The following is a 22615-nucleotide window of genomic DNA, read 5'->3' as shown; positions in this document are numbered from 1 at the left end:
AGAATATCATAGCAGAAGCTGACAACAAAACCAGAGCCCTCTTCAAAGTGGTCAAGCACTGCCTCAACCCGCTGCCCAATACTGCCATACCACACTCCATTGAAAAATCCATTCATCCATCAACACCTTCTTCACCGACAAAATCAGCAAGATTCGCCAGCATTTAGATGCCAGCTCTGCATCCTCAGATCCACCTCACGCCCCTCCTTGCAAAATCTCCACACCCTGGACAACATTAAAGGCACTCTCGACAGACGACCTGGTAGAAAACTTGGCTGCCCTCAAAGCCACATCGTATACAGATGACATCCTCCCAGAATCCATCCTCAAAACACCCCATGCAGAAGCTCTCCTTCCCTACCTGGAGATCATCAACAGCTCCCTAACTCAAGGCATCTTCCCATCAACCCTAAAAAAAGGACAAATCCTCCGTCTACTAAAGAAACCAACTCTGGATCACGACAAACTAGGTAACTATCGCCCCATCACACATATTCCCTTCCAAGGTAAGATCATCAAGAAACTGGTAGCCACACAACTGCAGCAGCACATCAACACCAACAATCTCCTCCAAACCAACCATTCCGGATTCAGACCCAGATGCAGCATGGAGACAGCAACCGTACAGGTGGTCGACAACACCCTAAACAGCATTGACGACGGCCACACCTGCCTCCTGGTTCTACTTGACCTCTCCTCCGTTTTTTGACACAGGAGACCACTAGAGACTTACGTACACCCTACATCAGTGCATGGGGATCAGCAACCTTGTCCTAGGCTGGTTCAAGTCCCACCTCACCAACCGCAAGCAGTTTGTTAAGATGGACTCCTCTAGATCACCAATACTACCTGTCCCCTCTGGAGTCCAGCAGTGTTCCATCCTCTCTCCAGTGATCTTCAATCTATACATGGAGCCACTGGGAGCCCTCCTAGCCACACACACTGTCCACATCCACCAATACACTGACCACACACAGCTATACCTCAAGGTTGACTCCATCAAAGATATCCATAGGCTCAAATCCTGCCTCTCACTTATCCAGTTTGGATGTCCAGTGCATATTTTAAGTGCAACCCTTTCAAGACCGAATTTCTACTCCTCACCAGCAACACCCAGCACCCAGACATACAGATCTGGCTATCAACCATGAACTCTGAGGGCTTCACACCCGAGCTCACATCCTGCACCAAGTCCCTTGGGTTCCACTTCGACAAAAAATCCTCCTTCAAAACAAGCATAGCTAAGAAAACTCAGACAGTTTGGTATCAGCTCTCCCTCCTGCGAAACATCATTCCCTTCCTCCCTCCGGACAGCTTTAGACTTCAAGCACTAGTCCTATCGCACCTGGATGGGGGCAATGCACTCCTCGAAGGCCTCCCGTCATTCTCCCTTGTGCCCCTGAGAAGTGCCCTACGTCTCATCAACGCTCTACACAGATACAACCACATCACCCCGGCCCTCATTGAGCTTCACTGGCTCCCAATGCATGCACAAATCACCTTCAAATCTTGCTGCATAATCTATAAAGCAGTCGCCCTCAAGTCACCCAGCTACCTCGCGGACAAACTCTGCATCTATGGTGACAGCTCACCACCAGCAGCCAGGACACATGCAGACTTGAAATCTTCCGCTGCAAAAAGGAAAGGACCATAAAACAAGCCTTCTTTGCCTACACACCAAGACTATGAAAACTCCTCCCTGTTAGCATCAGACTCTCCCCCATGCTCCTACAATTCAGAAAAGAACTCAAGACCCACATCTCAAGGAGACGCTCCTTCTCAACACCTAGGCCATCACGTTGCGCCTCGTGCCACCGGACCCGCTAAACTCTACCCGTCCCTCTCCTCCCCAACACAGCTGTACCCCTCCTCTGTCCCCCTCTGTATCCTACCCCCGCTGTATATCTGTTCTGCTGTTAATATTGAAAAGTGCTCCGTTATGCATCTGTATTGTTGTACACCTCTGTAAAGTGCTCCGTTATGCATCTGTATTGTTGTACACCTCTGTAAAGCGCTCCGTTATGTATCTGTTTTGGTGTCAACCTCTGTAAAGCGCTCTGTAGCTTCTCAAAGCTAGGTCTGCGTTCAATATATACAATAATAATAATAATAATAATAATAATAACATAATGCAGGTCAGGTTTATGACATCATTAGGTCATTTTGATAATGTTTTATTTTTAACCAAGGAGTGGTATAGCCTCCAGGAAGATCATTAAAAGTGGAAATTAAAAGCGTTCCTTGCTATGTTGTATTTAAAACTCTACATGCACAGCAAGATTATTTGATAAACCAATTACACTGGAGCCAGGCTTCGAGGGGAAAACGCATTTAGGGTGAGTGCAAGAGTCCATAGCTAGTTTAATTTAGCTTTGGTGGATTAGGTCCTGACTCTTCCTACAGTGGTTTCATAGGCTGTAATGGCGGCCTTATTCACAGGATAGAGTAGCAAATGCAATAGTTATTTGCAGATCTGGTTTTATCCTTAGAGCAACCATGGACACACAGCATAAACCAACCAGTCCATGCAGTGCTGCACAAGGCAGCAGAACCTTAACACGCACCAACCAGGGACATCAGTTGGGGGTCACCAGCTGTCGCAGTTGCAAACCCCTGAGGTCTCCCTTGCTACCCCTGTGGTCTCCCTTGCTACCGCTAAAAATGTTTCAACAAAAAGTGTTTTTTGTTTTTTTATAAAAATGTAAGCTCCTGGCCAGCGGCATGCGGCTCTTTATTTGTGGAGTGGCTTGCTTTCTTGTTCAGGCCTATTAAAAAATATCAGGGGTGTCCACAAGTGTAACACTTTGAGCAGTGACCCTAAGTAGGAAAGAATAGGAATAACCAATAATTTGTCTTTCTGGAATTCTATACAATAATTGCTAGACACATTAAAGGTTGATTTCAGGCACACCTTAGGTGGTGAGTCACTGATTTAGTCTGTTCTTAAACATCTCAACTCATCCTTTCAACCTACTGAGGTCAGGTTGGGTGATATTTTACATATATTTGTTCTATATAAAGCCCTTAAGCGTACATGGTATGTAATAACACATCATTATCATTTGGCCTTGGACGTCTGCTTGCATTGACAGTAATTTGGTAATATGGGCCTATACACACTGATAACGATATATATATGGTGATCCATTCTTGTATGAAATGTATATCACATTATAGTCATATCGTAACCATATTTTTCGAAGTGTACTTAGGAACAATGGTTTATGATACCACTTCCGGTTTTGTCAAGGGGTGAAAGGTCCTGTTCCATCACTTCATGTGAAGTCACTTTGGGGTGGGGGTCAAATGACATAACTTCCTGTGATGTCATCAGAGGTCAAAGGTCATGTGATGTCACTTCCACTACCTTAGGCATTTTGGTGAAATGACGTCCCTGGCACCAGCATGTTTTATATTTAATATCCTGCTTCAATCATACTCGACGCAAATGGAAGGCTGAGCCAAGTGCTCACATTCCTAAAATAGGCGCAAAAGTTTATTGTAGGGCGGTTTATCAAAGAGAGTACACAATTCTCTTTAGTTTCTCAATGTATTGTAAAGACTTAAACTACGAGCAAACACTCTAGACATATATTTTTATGTTATGTTATGTTATGTTATTTTGCATTTATATAGCGCCTTATATACCATTGGTATGGTCTGAAGGCGCTGGTAGGTTGAACACCCTTGGGAACCGAAGTTCAGGTCAGTAGAGAGAGTAGAGGGAGTGCAAAAGTGCGTGTGCGCACCGGGTATGTGTGCAGCTGGTGCGGAAATCGAGTGGTAGCTGCTTCTTAGCTGTAGGTGTGGTGGTTGAGAGGTCAGGAGTATGTGTCTGCTCTGGTCGGTTTTACCCAGAACGAGTGTGGCTGCGTTAGGCCTGAGGAGAACGCCTGGCTGGGGGGTGTGCAACCAGCAATGATTATTTAGAGTGATGTGGAGTAAGCGGGAGATGTAGATATGAGAACAGTTATACCGAATGGTGTCATAGTATCTCTGTGTTCTAGATGAGTGGTGGTGTAAGGGGGAGAGTAAGCGTGGGGTGTGGTATGATGTATGTTTTCAAGTGTTTCCATCATTCCAAAGCATGTTAGGTATCGTCCGTTGCACATATTCGTCCGTTCCTCATACTCGTCCGCTTCACAGATTCATCGGTCATTATCATCGTCTAGTTCGCACCCTCGTCCAGTCCGCACACTCGTCTAGTCCGCACACATGTCCAGTCCACACATTTGTCCAGTCCACACACTCGTCCAGTCCACACACTCTTATAGTTTATACTCGTCTAGTCTGGATACCGGCTCCAGATAGGGCACTCGTTCAGTCTACAATGGTCGTCCGGTCCATCCACTCATCGGAAAAGCCAACTACTCGTCTGCTCTGTCAGTTCATCCATTCCATACATTCATATGCTCTATGTTTTTTGTCCGCTCCATGGATTCATCTGTTAGGTACACTCGTCCGCACCACACATTTATCCGCTTCACCTAATCGTCCGCTCCATATATACATCCCCATCTGACACTCGTTCGTTCCATATACACATCCGTTCCATACGCCCATCCACGCTACACATTTACTTTTTCGCTCTCCTTATTCATCCACTCTCCACAATCATTCGCTTCGCACTAATCTGCTCTCCACACTCGTCCCTTCTCCACGCTCCTCAGCTCTCTTCTGGTCCCCAAGCTCGACTGCACTCCGCACTCAACCGCTCTCCGCACTAAACCGCTCTCCGCACTAAACCGCTCTCCGCACTCATCCGCTCTCCACATTCATCCGCTCTCCACACTCATCCGCTCTCCACACTCGTCCGCCATCCGCTCTCGTCCGCCATCCGCTCTCCACAGTCGTCCGCCATCCACTCATCCACACTCATCCGCTCTCCACACTCACCCGCTCTCCACACTCACGCGCTCTCCACACTCACCCGCTCTCCACACTCATCCGCTCTCCACACTCATCTGCTCTCCACACTCATCCGCTCTCCACACTGGTTTTATCCCTTTTATCCCTAGTTTATCCCTTTAGTTTTATGATGAAGAATTGTGTTTTATGAAGGGTTTTTCTATGGAATGTACTGTTTTATGCATTTATGGTTCCAACCACCGAATAAAGTTGTGTTTGATCATCTTATCATAATATTATAACATTAAACAAGGTTCTCCTTGCCAGGACCATTGCCTAGATGAGCAATAGGGTAGCCCTTCTCACCTCCATGCCAGCAGTGTAACCATCTACACCAGCTGTCCAATGAAATGGCTAACCACACACTTGGTTAAGACAGTTTTATTACAACAGGAAGTTGGTTTATAGCTTTCAGAAGACTGCACAGAAAGCACAGAGTTCGACTTAAAGAGATCCCATGGAAATACGTGTTGGGGGTGGGGAGGAGCGTATAGTGGTTGGGAATGCTCATTGGGATTAGTTCGGCGGCCATGGGCAGTCACCAAACACATACATGCCAACATTATCCATTCCTTTCGACAGACTCTAGTCCAGTCCTAGTTTTGAGTTTGTATTCTGGGACTGTAGTCCTGAGTTTATAAAGGGGAGGAGATTATAATTATAATTGTTCTTTTAAAGTCACTTAATACCAGAGACCGGGATTCAAACCTTGCTGCTATGCTTTGTCTTGCTTCTAAGACAAACACATTGCCCCTGAGCTATCCTCCTGGACCAAATGGCAAGGAGCACGGAGTCAATGGAAACAGGATGGGCCAGGCTGATGGAAAAGTATGCTTGATTGAGTTCACTTTTGTGTTGGTGAGTGGTGTGGGAAACATCAATGGTAACACAACCAGTGATAGGTTTGCCCTGATCCCTGGATCAGCTGATCTTTAGATACACAGCACATTACAGAATTCACTTACTAAATAGTAGCAGATGTTCATTGCAACAAGAAGCAGCACCAATCACTACAGTGATTATGTCAGTGTGTGACTCTTAGAGCATTGCACAGAACTGCTTCATGGTCCATCACTTCCTGCTAACTAAATAAGTACTATAGATGCCAATTACTGTTATGCCCCCCCCCACCCCCAGTAAAAGTGAGTTAATATACTCACTGACCTCAACTTTCCGTATTTCAGGGGAAACATTTTCCATAGCATGGTCAAGTATCTGTAGGAAAAACAAAAAGTAAATAACAGAAATTAGATATTTGACATGAATGCTAGATTTAAAAAAATATCTTTCATCCGTGCCTTTGGTTCCATGGGCTGCCATTTTATGTATAATCTAAACAAACCAAACAAGTTTAAACCATCCCTAGTTTCTCTGGTCCTTAATACATTATGATAATGTTTACACCTGCCCCAATTTTTAAATGCTTAGTACAGTGAGCACCTGGGATTGGTCATTTCCACTTTGGAAACTACATCCAATAAGCAATCTAGGCAAGAGAGGTAGAGTCGGTGTTTGTTTCCATGCAGCTTTGCAGAAATAGAGAGGGAAACTAGCAGAGTTTCACCCTCCAAAAATGTAGCTCCCAAGCTCATAACGTCCGTGTGGTATAGGGTTTTACACTACAGGGTCCATGCAGGAACACAGGAAAGACAGTAAGATCCATTTAGTTGCTTACATTCACAATGAGCTTCCAAACAGAACATCCTCTCTGGTCTTGAGAGTCAAGGCTTTACAGCACCTTGTTATGCCTGTACGAATCTGCTTAGCCTACCCGCAGCCGTGCCGTAACCTCCACCTGCAGTGCACCTTTCTATTACACACAATGGGACCTGATCTGGTGACCAGTACCCATTGCCAGAGCAGATTCTAGGCAATACAGTACCCAGAGCTGACAACAAAAATGGGTCACATGTTATTTTATGGAATGATAAAACAAAGGAGGATGTTTGAATGAAGGGAAAAAAATCAAAAAGAAATATAACTTTTTTTCCTGATGTTTTTGGGGAGGTTACCCCTCCTCCCTAACCCCCCTTTTTTAAAATACTTTCCCCCACCCCTAAAACTACTATTCCCATTCCCAACCACATATCATTTTCTAAAATAAATATATATATATGTTTTAGATGTTTTGGGTTTGTTTAAAAATGCAATTTTTGTTTTCTATTCAATAACTTCACTGCATACCCAAACATGTGCCCCCCCCAGATGAGTTTGCTGCACACTTCCATGAAGAAAACATTGACTCGGTGCAAGCACTACCTAGTAACATAATGCTCAAAATCAGTGTGCACAGACACAGCTCAGCAAGTCCCTGAAATGCAGTAAGAGGCTGCAGTGCAGCTGACCAAACATGAGGTGTTCAGGTAGTGTGTCATATTAATACCTGGGTGGAGTGGTGTTAACAAACAAATGCAATAAGGTCATAGCTTGAAGTCTAACTACTTCATAGAGTTAAGAACTGGGACGAGGAGGAGGCGGACGTGAAGACAATTGATTGTTATATGGATTCTTTTTTATGTATATTTTGGAAAGGGACAGAGTAGGGGTCTCTTTGACTCTCCCACAAGTTTACAAGCAAAGTGTAAAGTCACTTAGGTATATTACAAATGCTGACCGAAGGTCCCGGCCAGGCACAGTAGTTGCGCTTTATCATATCTGTGCTGCATAAACTAATCATTTTCAAAGCTCGCTGCTCATTAAAAGTGCAGAGCTCAAGTCTCCCATTGCCATGCATGAGAAGAACAGCAAGTTCTGTTTTTGCTTTGAATTCTGGGACTTGTTGGTTTTTCCAGTAGAAATTATGGAAAACTACAAGTCCCAGAATACAAAGGAAATAAACTGGACTGCATAGCCTTCTCACGCATGGCTAGGGGAATCCTGTGATCTAAGAGCCATGTGTATATTTTTCATCCTGTTTTTTTTTTTTAACTCCTGTGGATGATCTGTGGTTTTGTGGACTGGACCTGAGAAATTCTTTGCTTTTATCAGAAACATGAACAAAGAAACTGTGTTTTGCAAGAACTTCCAAAGTCTGAAGACTCCTGTCTAGAGAGTTAATGGGCAATAGATCAGCTGCGTAACAGAAAATGTGGGGCCCCTGATGTGAGCCATGCTGAGGGGCCCCCCCACCCAAATCTGCAACAAATCACGGGTCGTGCCACACTCTGGGCCTGCCTAGATTATCACACTTGCACAATACGCACAAACGTGCTGCTGAAGGGGTATGCTGTGCACTGTACTAGGAGAAAGATATAAATATGTGTTTTAATGCAATATACAGCACCCTTTCTGAGAAAAACTGGCTAAATGCCACCGTTTTTGCAATTGTTTTGTAGGGTAACGCCAATACTATACATGCAAGTCCCCAAAGGTGCACATGAACGTTAATGCTTTGCTATTTAAAATGCCATGCCACATTGAACACATTTCCCACTGGCGGCACAATGTAGACCAGTGTAGACAAGTAATAACGTTACAGTAAAGCATGCCAGGCCACATTTAGACAGACCTAGACTGGTTGCACCAAAAAGGCCAGTCGAAGCAATAACACTCATCAAGAAGAGAGTACATATTCAAGCCCGGGCCTCTGCGGCCTCTAACATCACGGCCAAACTCTTTAAAATCTGCAAGGAACTGGTCAATCCTGTTCCGGTCTCTTCCTTTCCTGTTCCCTCCCAGGCCCTGTGTATGGCTCTGGCCTCTCGCTTCTCTGCTAAAACTCAGGACATCCTGTTCTCTATCTCCTCTTCCTCTCCCTCTCCCTCTCTCAGCCCCCCTTTGGCCATCTCTACCTCTCATCCTCCTTTCTCCTCTTTCTCTCTGACAACACCTGACAAGGTTTCTAGACAAGTCTGATCTATGAAACTGTCGTCCAAGCAGGTGCTCCCGTGCTCCTTCAGAACCATCAAGGACCATATTGACACCATCGCTTCAGCCTTGGATGATTTCTGCAATCACTCTTTCACCACTGGAACGTTCCCTTCTCCCCTAAAGCACTCCCTTGTGCACCCACTCCTCAAGGAAACTACCTGCCCAGCAAACTATTGCCCAAACTCCATTACCCCTTTCCTGGGCAAACTCTTGGAAAAGCTGGCCATCTCCCAGCTTACTCTCCACACTGAATTTGTTGGTTGTCTCCATGACCATCAGTCTGCCTTCAGAGCTGCCAGAGGCAGGGAAACTGCTCTCCTGAGCACCCGTGAAGATCTGCTCTGTAACCTTGATTCCAGTATTCCTTTGGTCCTAATCCTCTTTGATCTCTCCTCTACTTTCGACAAAGTCAACCACGCCATCCTGATCAATCGACTACGTGAGAATATGGGCATCACGGATGAGGCCCTGGAGTGGCTGCCCTCCTTCCTCTTGGATTGCCCCTCCCAGGTCCAACATGGTCCCTTTCTCTCTGACACCTCTCGCTCTCTACCTGTGGGGTTCCCCAGGGCTCTATCCTCTCACCCTGGTTTTTCAACCTCTACTTGGCTCTTTTGGCCCACCTGATCTCTACCTTCTCCTCTAACTTTCAGTGTTATGCGGATGACACTCAGCTTTCCTCCAGGCTCCTCTCCCGTTCATTCCTGAAAATCCGCAATTCAGGATTGGTGCTTCTCCAGCAATCTCTGCCTTAATGCCATTAAGAAGGAGATCCTTCTCATTGGGACCCCTGCCCCTGCTTTCCCTCTCTCACTCCGGCCGCCCACCTTGGGCCCTCTTCCTTTGCCATCCTGTGAGGAATTAAACCATGGTGCCATCTTCGACTCCACTCTCTCTTTCTCTCCTCAAATTTCAGACATCGCCAAGAAGTCCCACTACCAGCTGCACTTCCTCAAAGGGACTCTTCCCTTTCTCACTTTCCCCCAGAAACTCACTGTCTCCATAGCCCTGTTTCTCTCAAGGCTGGACTACTGCAACAGCCTCTTTCTCAATTTGCCTTCCTCTACTCTCCGCCCTCTGCAACTAATCCAGAACAGAACTGCAAGACTTATACTTGGCCTCAAGCCCAGGGATTGTATCTCTCCAGCCATGAAATCTCCTCACTGGCTCCCGGTGGCTGCAAGGATCAAGTTCAAGACCCTTTGCATTGTCCACAAGGCTTTCTGGGGTCGGGGTCCACACTACACCCAACACTCTCTTCCAAAATACCTTCCTTCTCGAGCCCTTCCCCCAGCTACCTACAACTCTCTAAGGGTTGGACGCTTCTCCAGGCAGAGAGTTTGGGGTAGATCTCTCCTCTCCAGGAGCCTCCCTATGAGATGGACTCCCTGCCCCTCTCAAACTTGAGCGGACTACCTGAACTTCCTGCAGCAACTCAAAACGTTCCTCTTCTCCTCTGCTTTCTCTCTCTCCTTCCCCTGCTGATCTACCTGTCTGCTGTACCAACTGGTTGCTAGGCTACCCTCAGAGTTTCAATGAGTCCAGGCTCTTTCTTGATCAGTCACCCTTGCACTGCCTCCGGGACTACCCTGCACTTAGGGGCTGTACCTGTAACCCTACAGTTCCTTGTTCTCCTTGCACTACCCAGAGCTGTGCTGCCCTGGCTGCACTTACTCAGAGCATTACTGCCCTGCTTTCCCCTCCCCTCTTCCTTGCTCTTCCCCCCTCCCTTTCCCCTGGCATTTCTCGTTCTCGCACTTGCACGATCTGAATGACACAAGGCCTACTAAGATTGTTTGTCTTGTCCTCCCTCTGTCTTCCCTCACTTGTCGCACCTAGAAACACTTGTGTACAGGCGTGTTATAAAGGACTTATATCATATCATTTCATCACAGATGCCCAAAAAAATATACAATGCCGCAGTAAGAAACGGCTAGACTGGCATCATCCAAATGCCAGTATAGTTAGGTAATTACACTTAGCAGGACTGCTTTATCAGAAATGCACAGTTAAAAAAAGTCATACCAAACTGAAGAATGACTAGACTGACCGCACTAAAATGCCTCTCTAGCCACTAATACCACATATCATGCCTGATTAGCCTGGACATGGACAAGCATTATGATTTATTGCACAATCCCGCCCCCACACATTCCCTCTCCTTCGCACCCATACCCCAACCTCCAAAATCAGCTCCTTGGCCCAGAATTACCTTCACGTCCCTCTTCCTTGTCCCAGAGCTTACGTATGAGGCTCCTTGCCTCATAGGTAAGTACTGGGATGAGGAAGAGTGGGCCTAGGAGTAATGAAGATTGTTGGTAGCTAAGTCAGGCATTACCTCCATGTACCTCCACCTCCTCCCAGTACTTGTGTATGAGGCAGACTGCCTCATACACAAATACTGCCTCATACACAAGTACAGAGATTGTGAAGAATATGGGTGGGAGTAATGACGGTTACCAATAAGTAATCAAGGGTATCAGGTAATATTATCCCCACCAAAAATATCGCCGTACATATGGTCGTCGGGAACGGCTATAGGTGATATTTTTGGTGGGGATAAGTTATGGGGTAAATGGGTGGAGCGGTTTCAGGGGTGTCCCCCGCAGCTTCCATGGGGTAATATCGCCGCAAAAATATGGCGAAATTTTTGTATGGCGATATTTTTGCGGGGATATTATCACATGGAACCTAATCAAGGCAGCAAACACAAGTAGTGGTGTAACACCATTGAGTTGACTGGGCTTCAGCACTCGCCCCCTGACATTTTGGGCTATGTTGACTCAACCTGGCTGACCTTCAGAACAGTTGCCAGACAGAACAGGACACAGATGTTAAACGGCACCTGGGTTTTGCTGCTAATAAGGGCCCAGCAATTACGAACGTAAAGCATTTCACTGTTAGTACCTGCATTAAAATTCCACATTTTTAGGCAATTTAAATTGTGATGTGGGTTTAGTACTTGCATGCCAGGGTAGTGATTGGAAGGGTAGAGAGGGAACAGGAGGCTGCTCATTCTCACAGAAGTCCATAAGTGGGTGCTTTCAGACTTAAAGGAGAGAGTTAGCTGCTTGTAACATTGAAGCTGCACTAGAATAGTCTCATTCAAATTTGTAAAGAAGTTAGATGTCCCCACACAAATGAGTTTGCCCCTCCACCACTGCCCGTGAAGTTAACACCTTTCCCAACATTTGAAGGATTAGCCCCCTTGAAATGTAGGTTTTGTTGTGCTCCTGAAAACAAGCGCACACACACCATTCACCATATACACACACGCACACCCAGCCATCCATACATTTAAGTGTGCACTCTTTCACCATACAGGTACACCCAGGCAGCCATCCATACATTTAAGTGTGCACCCTTTCACCATACAGGCACACCCAAGCAGCCACCCGTACTTTTAAGTGGGCACCCATTCACCTTAGTGGCACACACACCCAGGCACCCACCCATAGATTTAAGTGTGCACCCTTTCACCATGCAGACACCCAGGCAGCCGCCCATATATTTAAGTATGCACCCTTTCACCGTACATGCACCCACGCACACCCATCCACCCACACATTTGTGTGCACCCTTTACCCATACACTCACACAGGCAGCCACCTACACATTTAAGTGTACACCCTTTCACCATACACTCACAAACGCACATGTCATGGGGATGAGGGGAGCTCTATTACTTCAAAAAGAAATAATTTCCGTTAAGGACCGAACGTTAACGGAAATCATTTCTTTATGAAGGCAGAATGACTTCAAAAATAAACTATTTCTTTTTGAAGTCATAGGGGTCCCCAACCCCATGACATGGAGGCCTCCAGCCTAGGGTCTTCTATGTCGTGGGTTGGAGGGAGCCCACCACTTCAAAAAGAATGTTTCTTTTTGTAGTCAGTCTGCCTTCATAAAGAAATTATTTCTGTTACAAAATAATTTCTTTTTGAATGCAGAGTGAATTCAAAAAGAAAAATAATTAAAAAAAAGAAAAGTGAACAAATATTTTTTTTTCTTTTTTTTTCTCCCAGTGGGTCCCCCTCTCAGGACATGTGTTAGTGGGTCCCCCCCCACCGCGGGGGCTGAGGGGTCCCTGTTACACCAGTGGAATAGTTATCAGCTGCTGAATGACGCTATAGTGAAGATAATATCTCCCTTTGGCTCCTGCGAGCGAGCGGTAGAGCTTTTGCCTCACAGAGTGTGCTTGCTTTCTGTTTGTATACATTAGTACTCTGCACACCCACACAGGGCGCACGCATCCAGGCTTCAGTGAATACCAGCAGACATTTCACTGGCATACTGCTCGCCTTTCATAGCCACTGAACACAAAAGAAGCAAGCGCTGTACGGCGCTTTTCTCGCTGACGTTTTGAGGCACATTCACACCTGCCTTTGTTGTGCCTTTCCATCGCCTTGCGCCCCGGGCAGCTGCCTGCTCGGCCCGGCCATAGAAACGGGGCTGCCATTTCGTTGCTCAGGTGAAAAACCTCACCTTCATAGGTGACGTCTCACACATCACTGGCATGCTAATGCCTGTTATGTCCTGTCTCCACGCTGCGGCGCGTGGGGAGACAGAATAAGGACGGCCGTGATTGTAGTCCGCAGTGGCGCAGCTCCGGAGGGAGCGAAATCAGACACGACACACTTGCTCATTCGATCGCGCGGAACTGCCTCCCATTCGCGGGGGTGGGGCTTTTATTAGGACACCCTGCGTCACCGCGTTGCGGGACGCAGGGCGGATGTAACATTCCTCATATATTTCAATTTAACTTCACATCAAACAAACACATGTCAAATACCGTTATGCAGATACGTGAACTACAGAACCCAGGGCCTCCCCTCCTTATAATTCTATTGGGGCAGACTACCACACATAGTCTTTGAGCCGAGCTGGTGGCTTGGTGGTGGTTCTTAAACCATATCGCCCCCTCTTGGGCTGGGCCCCCCTGTCCGGCTCACCCATGTCAGGTCCGCTCCACTGCTCCCACGTTCTGTCACCCGCTTCTGCCTCGTCTTGCAGGTGAGTGGGCTCTCCGTCGTTCAGCTGGGGTTCTTCATCTTATTGGTGACATTCACCATCCGTCAATAGGTTGCATGGCACCGCCTTGAACCACGACGCATTTCGTGTTACCTGTCGGTGTCCTCTCTTCACCTTTATCATGGTTCCTTGTTTCTCACTAACGGTCCATGGGAGTGACTCTGGAGTCCATTTTGGACCTTGTCGGGTTCCGTAGCATGACCACCTGGTTGCCCACCTGGTGGTTGGATGGCTTCGACCTCCTCTTGGCACTCATGTGTGCATTTGCTCCTGTTCTCCTCCTTTCGGTGCGTTCCTTGTTAAATCTGTCCTGGCCCCTGCTGGGGTGGTGTGGAATGGAGGACTTTATGACTGTGCCAAACATGAGATCGGCTGGCGGGACACCAGTCGTGCTATGAGGGGTCACCCGGTAGTTTCGCAGAAACCGGTAAAGGTCGGCTTTCCACAGGCTGGCATTTGCTCTTGATAATCTCATCACTTTGTTAAGTGTCCTCATGAACCGTTCTACTTCGCCATTTGCTTGACCACCTCTGCTGCCGTCCTTCAACTACCTCGACTTCGGGGTATCAGGAGTGATCGTCGATGGCCACCAGGAGGTACAGGCCTTCTTGCAGTGTACAAAAGTCGATGCTGATTGCGGCCCATCTGCCAATGCCTTGTTCGGCTGACAGGATTGGTTCTGGGTCAGGTGGAGCTCCGGTGATCTGGCATGGTAGACAGGTGTATATTAGCTTTTTGACTTTCTCGTCTATCTGTGGAAACCACACTCGGTGCCGGATTCGAGCCTTCGTCCGAGCCATCCCTTGGTGGCCTTCGATGATGCGATTTCCCCTGAGCAGCACTCCTTGCTCTGTAATCGACATGTCCTGTCGTACGGTAAACATTCCTGTGAGGAACACCTTTGCATCTGCGGTCCTATTGTGGGTGTTCTTCATGAACGACTTCCAATCGCCTGAGATGATGGCATTCTACACCAAGTCGCAGCACGGGTCCTTGTGTGTTTCCAATTCAATGTCCTCCATGCTGACAGCCTTTGGTCTCATGGCCCGCACGACCTGGCAGATATGTTCCTCGGTCTCTTCGGCTATTTGGATTTCTTGTGGAGTCGCGCTCGAGGGTGTCTTGAGAGGAAGTCCGCCGGGTTTCCACTTCCCGGCTGGTAGGTCAATTCAAAATTGTACTGCTGGAGGTGTAACAGCCATTTGGCAATTCTCGCCGGCAGGTGAGAGGATGTGCCCGTGAAGATAGGCAACAGGGGTTTGTGATCCGTAACTGCCGTGAACCTTCGGCCATAGAGGTAGAGGTGAAAATGACGACACCCCCAGAGTACTGCAATCGCCTCCTTCTAAATGTGCGAGTATCGCTGCTCTGTCATTGTGAGAGCTCTTGACGCGTATGCAATGGGCCTCTTCTCGCCTTCTTTGGTGATCTGCATGAGGATGGCCCCTAGGCCGACAGGGCTCGCATCTACAAATAGTTCCGTTGGGAGCTCAGTGTCGTAGTACGCCATCTTCGTGTCGACGGACAGCGACTCTTTGATTTTTTCAAATGCCTCCTGGCATGTTTGCCCCCATTCCCACTTTGTGTTCAGCTTGGTAAGCTCTCGCAGGGGTTCAGAGAGGGTGGCCAAGTTCCGGATGAACCTCCCACAGTATGTGGCCATCCCCAGGAAGCTGCGTACTTCAGTCGATATCACTGGTGGGCTCGCAGCCTGTATGTCGGCAACCTTCTGGGGGTCTGGGGAAATGCCAGTGCTGCTGAACTTGTAGCCAAAGAAGGATATTTCCGTTTTGAAGAATTCACATTTTTCTTTGTGAATAGTTAGCCCAGCGTCTTCTAGTCTGCCCAGGAGCGTCTGTAGTTGCCTCAGGTGTTCTTCTCTGTCCTGAGCATGGATCAAGATGTCGTCGCTCACATTTAGGACACCTGGTATGTCCCGGATGACATCCTGAATTGTCTGTTGAAAGACTTCGGCAGCCGACGAGATCCCAAAACCTAGACGCTTGTATCTTCGTAAGCCTAGGTGTGTTGAGAAGGTTGTTATGTAGCGAGAGTCCCTATGCAGTTTTAGCTGGTGGTATCCTGCTTTTAGGTCAACTTTGGAAAAGACTTGTGACCCGGTGAGGTCAGCCACGATTTTGTCGAGCGTTGGTGTGATGTGGCGCTCCCGCTTGATTGCAGTGTTCGGAAGGCGCATGTCTATGCAAATCCAGACTTTTCCCGGCTGCTTGGGTTTTTTTGTGACCACCATCGGGGAAACCCATGGTGTTGGCCCAGTGACTTCTTCTATTGTGGCAGCTTCTTCCAATGCTTTAAGTTCTTTCTCTACTTGTTCACGCATGTGAAACAGGGTTCTCCTGTGTCTTACGGCCTTTGGCTGAACCGACTCGTCTATGTGGAGCTTGATTGTCTTTCCTTTCAGACACCCTATCCCGTTTTGCAGGTTGGGATACTGTGCCAGGATCTCCTCGACCACTTGTGCTTCCTTCACTTGACAGACGAATTTGACTAGCCCTAGGTCTTCCGCCGCATCCCCACTCAGAAGGCATTCGGTCCCTGCATTTACAACATAGATTTTTGACAGTAGCCTGTTTTCACCATGGCTGAGGGTGGTGCGGAATCTGCTAACCACTGGTAGAGGCTTCCTACATAGCATACGCAAACAGTAGAGTGTCTGTGTTTTTCAGATATGGTTGCGGTTGCAGTGTTTGGAATGTGCTTGTGGGCATGACATTTACAGACGCTCCCGTGTCTATGGTCATCCATACCTGCTGGTTTTGGTGAGTGACCTGGCATTTGCCCCTTCTGAGCCCTTTTTTCTGCGTCGCCTGTCCATGATCCAGGGCTGACACGAGGTAGACTTTTCTCCCTTTCTTCCACTGTTCCCTGCTGGATTCCTGTTGGGCCCCTGTGATGTCATCCCCTTCTTCCTCAGTTGAAGAGTTTGTCGTTTCGACTCGCCTTGCATTGGCTTGCTTCTTTTTCTTGGTCCCGCTTTTCTCTTGGGGATTGTTCGGGGGCAGTAGTGGGGAACCTGATGATCAGCATACCTTAGCATAGTGGTCCTTTCTGCCACATGCCCCACATGATGTCCCTTGCGCCGGGAAGTTCCGCCATCCATGTCGCAGTCCACCACACCATCCACACTCCGTGGGTCCCGGGATGCGTGTCTGCCATCTGGCTTGTGCATAGTTGCCGCCACCCTCATCCCTTGTGGACTGTCTGTTGGTGACATGGGCCACCATGGCTGTCGTGAGGGCCAGCTGTAGTTTTTGCAGTCATGCCCATGTTGGCGGCCCTGGCATGTGACAGCTCTCTTTGGTGACCCAATTCCAATATGCGTGTTAGAGAGATACCCTTCTCACTGAGTAGCATCCTTCTCAGTTTCTCCGATTGGATGCCATTGATGAGCTGTCTCCGGATTTCTTTCTCGACATCCGTGAACTCACACAATATTGCCAGCTTCCTGAGTTGAGTGTGGTAGGCATCTAGGGTCTCCTTTTCTGCCTGAATTGTGGTGCAAAATATGAATGTCTCATAATCAGGGTTGAGTTGTGGGAGAAAATGCGCTGTCAGAGCATCTTTCGCTTGCTGGTAAATGTCCTGGCCATCCCCGATGGTTAGCGAGTTAAAGATACGCAGCACCTCGTCCCCCACATTTAGCAACAGGTGCAATCTCATTTTCCTGGCGGTGGTTATGTCCTTACAGTCCATTGCCATTTCGAATTTCTGGATCCAGAGCTGCCACCGGGGACCAACTGAAGATGGATCTGTAAAGGTGTCAAATGGCTGGATCATTGCGAAGGAGCTTCCTTCTGGGCGTGCTTGTGGTGACGACATTGATAGATTGGCCGCAAGTCTGGACAGCGTGCTGGGCCTGGGGGTGGACGTGCCAGTCGCCATAGTGAAAAAAACTCACTGTGTCTTGATGGGTTTCGATTTCGTCACCTTGGTGCAGATCCACGGGCGCCTGTGCCCCTCAGTGGTCGAAATCCTCAAAACGTGGTGGATGAGCCAGTTGTGCCACTCAGGTGCTCACCATGAATGGTTGCTTCAATCACGTGTGTATGTCGTGAGCATGAAGTCTTCCCGCGTTGCACCGTGGTGGGTCTGACCCCTGGAGGGCAGTTGGTGGAAATTGTGCTGCTTTGCGGCCCTTTGTTGATAAGGACAGGTCGATTTGCCAGGAAAATGGATGGAAAGAGTGAGGTGGGTGGGGGGAGGGGGGTTTGTGTGCCTCCCCCACCGGGTGTCCAAAAATGTTGCGAGTTGCTGTGTGTCAGAAAACAGCAGACAGAGCATCAAATGCGTGTGCTGGGTCCCAGTTTCCTCGTCGCCATTGTTATGTCCTGTCTCCATGCTGCAGCGCGTGGGGAGACAGAATGAGGAAGACCGTGATTGTAGGTCGCAGTGGCGCAGCACCAGAGGGAGCGAAATCAGACACGACACACTTGCTCATTCGATCGCCTGGAACTGCCTCCCATTTGCGGGGGCGGGGCTTTTATTAGGACGCCCTGCGTCACCGCGTTGCGGCACGCAGGGCGGATGTAACAATGCCCTGGGCATAGAACACTGTCATGGCTGCCTAGTCTTACAAGCTCTTTCTGTGTGTGCCAGCCATTCATAATTGCTTACATTTTTCATAGCACCAACTCCCCAGCTATGGCTGAGGTTCTGCTCTGCTTGTAGACCATATACGTCTATGGACCTATGATAAATATATAAAATACCATTGGCTATGACAACACGTTGGTTACATGTTCCTTTGCCAACATCTGTTTTTTCGAAGTAATTTTCATCGAGGAAATTACTTTGAAAAAACAAATCAAAATGTTTTCTTTTTTAATTTTGAGGGGGGTTCCCCAATACCCCATTCTCTATACATTACCCCTGCCCCAATACCCTCTCTGCCCCTTTCAACCCCTTATGGAAAATTACTTTGAAAAAACAGATGTCGGTGCAACAACGCGATGCCGAAAACGTTACCAACCGAGATTTTATATACTGATGATTTTTGGACACCTTAATGCTGTTCATTTCAGGGTCAGTTGGGTGCTTATTTGTGAATGGCCAACTTTGTTGGAAATTTCGGTACGGGGCATTTGGTGGACAGCTACTCAAATTCATCTTGAGACCATCTGCATTGGGTCCCATGTGATAATGTCACTGTGAAAAAGGTCCCAGGTAGGTGACATTTTTTCCTGACCCCTATAATTCTTTCCCCAAATATTCTAGGAAGGGTATAGTTATATATTTGACAAATATAAAACTTAACTTACCAAAACTCACAAAATTAATAATCACATAGTTCACAAGAAAAATAAAATAATTGCATTAATAAGTAACGCATCTAAAATTAACTTCACATTTCACAAAGTGTCAAAAGAAGCTAGTTCTTTTCATCAGGAGGCTTTTCAAACATAGATAATGGTAATAATTATAATTCTGATTATAATATTTGGAGATCCCGATAGAGGGAAAAATAGAGATAATAAGGCATCATCTAACAGGCCTCAGCCTAGACATCCAAGGACATCTTTATTTCCACAGTTCTTGTCCCAGATCAATACCAGTGATTGTATAAGGGCTGGGATTCAGGCTCTAGTTAATCCTGGATGTACATTGTTCGCTAAGCAAAAACAAACTAGGTCAAACTAGGTCAAATAAGGGCCAAGATGGTACTATCATCAGGTTAATTAACCTATATAGTTATGCCCAGAGTATTTTCAATCTTGAGCCATATACTGTACATTGCTATATGTATCTTTACATTTAGGGAGTTAACACAGCGAAATTAAAACAGAGATTCCCCTACAAATTCCAGGTCATGTACATGATTTCCGTAGTATAACAAATACATTTTTGTCCAAGATGGGAATTCGGTAAATAGATGTTTTGCTGTTTCGCTGATGGCTATGTTTTTACACTTCTGGCAATATCTTTCAGAAGAGGACAGTTGTCTGCAGCTTCCCTTATTCGCTAGAACCGGTAGGTGGTCTAATTATATATTATTACATCCAATCGTAGAATATTTGGAGAAAAGTTTGATTGTCTGCAGGGTGCATTTTTAGGGAAATGTAGTCACCTGGCAGCCATTTTCACAGCGATATTATCACTGGATATGCAGAGCTGATGGTCACTTTGGCAATGTACACTTTTAAGCTTCTTCCATTGTCCTTACAGAGGGGTGGTCAGTGATTTCGTTTCCATGCTATAGTGAATAGAAATAAGCTTAAATATAACTTTGGGCTATCAAACGATAAAGAAAATTACTCATATTTTTAAAAGACAATCCTAAGAAGCAGAAATACTAATCCAAAATCACCTGGAACACTAAGTAGCACTTTTAGCTTCCATTTCCTGGTATGCATGTTTGTATGGTATATATGGGATCTTAAGAGCACAAGTATCGCTGCAATGGAGCGCTGAACAAAATGGTGTTGGAGGTCATAGTATTGAGAAGGGGAGAGAAGGGAGAGTGGCAGGTAGGAGAAGAGATACAAGAGCCTCATGTGAAAAGGTTTGGGTTGAAGAGCAGATGTTTTAATTGGTTCCTTACGTCCAAGAAAGAGGTGTGGCAGTCTCTTCTTTTTCCTAGGGGTTCAGGCACATCCATGGAGAAGGACTATTTTTGAGTATCCTCTATTATTTTTATTATAGTGTGGGTTTGGAGAAGTAGCCAAGAAAGCCACTTAAGGGTAGGCGTGTACGATACGATTTGTTCAGTTCATTGAAATGCCAGGAAGCATTGTAACTAGGAGGCTAGCATTCAAATGGGCCAGTATGGCAATAGAACCCTAGTAACAGATGGAAAGCCACAAGTTGAAGATCCTTGGTCTTCGCTATCAGCGCGCCACACAGCACAATGGCTTTGTCACCCTCCAGTGTTGGGGGTGACTAGTCTGAAGTCTGTGGAAGAAATGAAAGACAGTGAATCTAATGCTAGGCTTGCTGGGTTTTCTTTGCAATTTGGTTTTTGGAAGACGGTTGAATCAATGATGCAGCAAAGAGCCTTTGTGCTGCAGTGAGCAGTTGGGAGAGTTCATCAGGCTTTTTGTCATGAGCATTATCAATTCAGTCCTTGTGAGGTATGATTTCACGTAGGTGGTTGGGTATGGCGTTCTTACATCACCAGGCTTTTTTTCATGGAGTTTTTTGCCAAACATTTTGGCCAAAAAACTCATATAAAATATAGGGGGTGGGTGGGTGAGGGCATATAAGGGGTAAGGGGGTAACAAGGGAAGGAGGTTTGGGGCGACCCCAAATATAAAAATCCCCCAAATATAAAAAACGTGGGGAAGGGAGCATACTCAGCCATACTGACATTTCTTCTGAACACTGATTATTTTCCTTTTTGCATTACACATTCCCTTTACACATTTATTGTATTAGAAAGAGGGCAAGCATTAGGTTTATTAGTATGGACCATTTTATTTTGACTAAGGACTGACTAGGACTGTATTTTCTATTTGTTTGATGGGCGAGAATACTTAATCTTAGTTATAGGGCAAGATAAGAGTTTTCCAACCCCTTTTAAACCATCAATAATGGTTTTGAAACTTGCAGCGCTTGAGTCTGTGTCTAGTTGTGACACAATGCCTCCCTCACACCACCATTAACATGAGGAATTCCTTCCCCTCCAATTAAGATGCCACACAATAAAGCATTTATCTATTTCAAGGCAGCCTTATTTATGACTCATATAGAGCCATGTAGACCCCTCCCCCTGGGCCACTAATGATTCAAGAAGCAGGCCGGGGTACAGAAAAAATATATTTTTTTTAAATAATAGGTTCAATGAAAATTTGCACCAAATGGTTACACACGCCACCTTCTCTGTGGCACAAAACAACGGTTTGATACAAAACTTCACTTTTGGAGATGTTACTTTTAACACAGGCTACCATGTTGTCCCACAAGCCCTTTTTATGTCAAAATTAAACAATACCTCAGAACATTACTAGATCATGAGCATTAGAATTCCTTGAATTTCGGTTTTCAAAAACAATTTCACATGCAGCACTTTGTATGTTCAATTTCCCTGCACACTTGAAAAGGCTAGCAGTTTTGGAATCACACAGACTTTTGAGAATACATTGGATTGATATAACCCTTCTTCCTACTTCAACCCAAAGCAATACACAATCATTCTGTAATCAGGGTCACTTTCTCACTCTCAGGAAAGAGTGTGCATTTTTCAATGGAGAATCACTATTGGTTTCACTTGTCAAAGCACTTCTCTACCGAGCACCAAAAGCCCAGGCTTCAGTTACATTCAGCACCCCTCTGCTTGTAGGCCAGGTCTGGGGAGTGGTGACAGTTGGGAGTTTCATTTTTGGAGAAAGACACCCCTTTCCATTGGGGAAGTTGGGGTTGACTGGTTTGGTTTGGTTTGTTTGTTTGTATAGCACAGCCAAACCCTTGTGTAAATGGGCGTTTTTTCCTTAAGAACAACACAGGTTACAGAAAGTTGCACATGCGAAGAGACAGTCAATTATGATACAGTACAATAAATAGCATGCGGGACCAGGTTACAGAGTGGTGCATGATAAAAAGGCATAGGACAGTTCTATAAAGGACCAGGTTACAAATTGGTCCGCAGCTATGGAAAGCAATGATTTAACTGGATGTCAGAATAAGCTGAGAGCAGGTAGCAATCTATTGTTGAGTAGTGAGCAGCTCCTTCACACTGGCTCTCAAGGACCAGAACGAAGTGTTGGCTCTAATTACCATGGGACAGGAACAATAGGCATACCCAAATACATTAACAGACTATAGTTGCTAAAGTACACTGGGAATTAAATGT

The sequence above is a fragment of the Ambystoma mexicanum genome, chromosome 13 (assembly GCF_040938575.1).
Source record: "Ambystoma mexicanum isolate Mex_15411 chromosome 13, UKY_AmexF1_1, whole genome shotgun sequence".
NCBI lineage: Eukaryota > Metazoa > Chordata > Amphibia > Caudata > Ambystomatidae > Ambystoma > Ambystoma mexicanum.
This window is presented reverse-complemented; position numbering follows the sequence as displayed.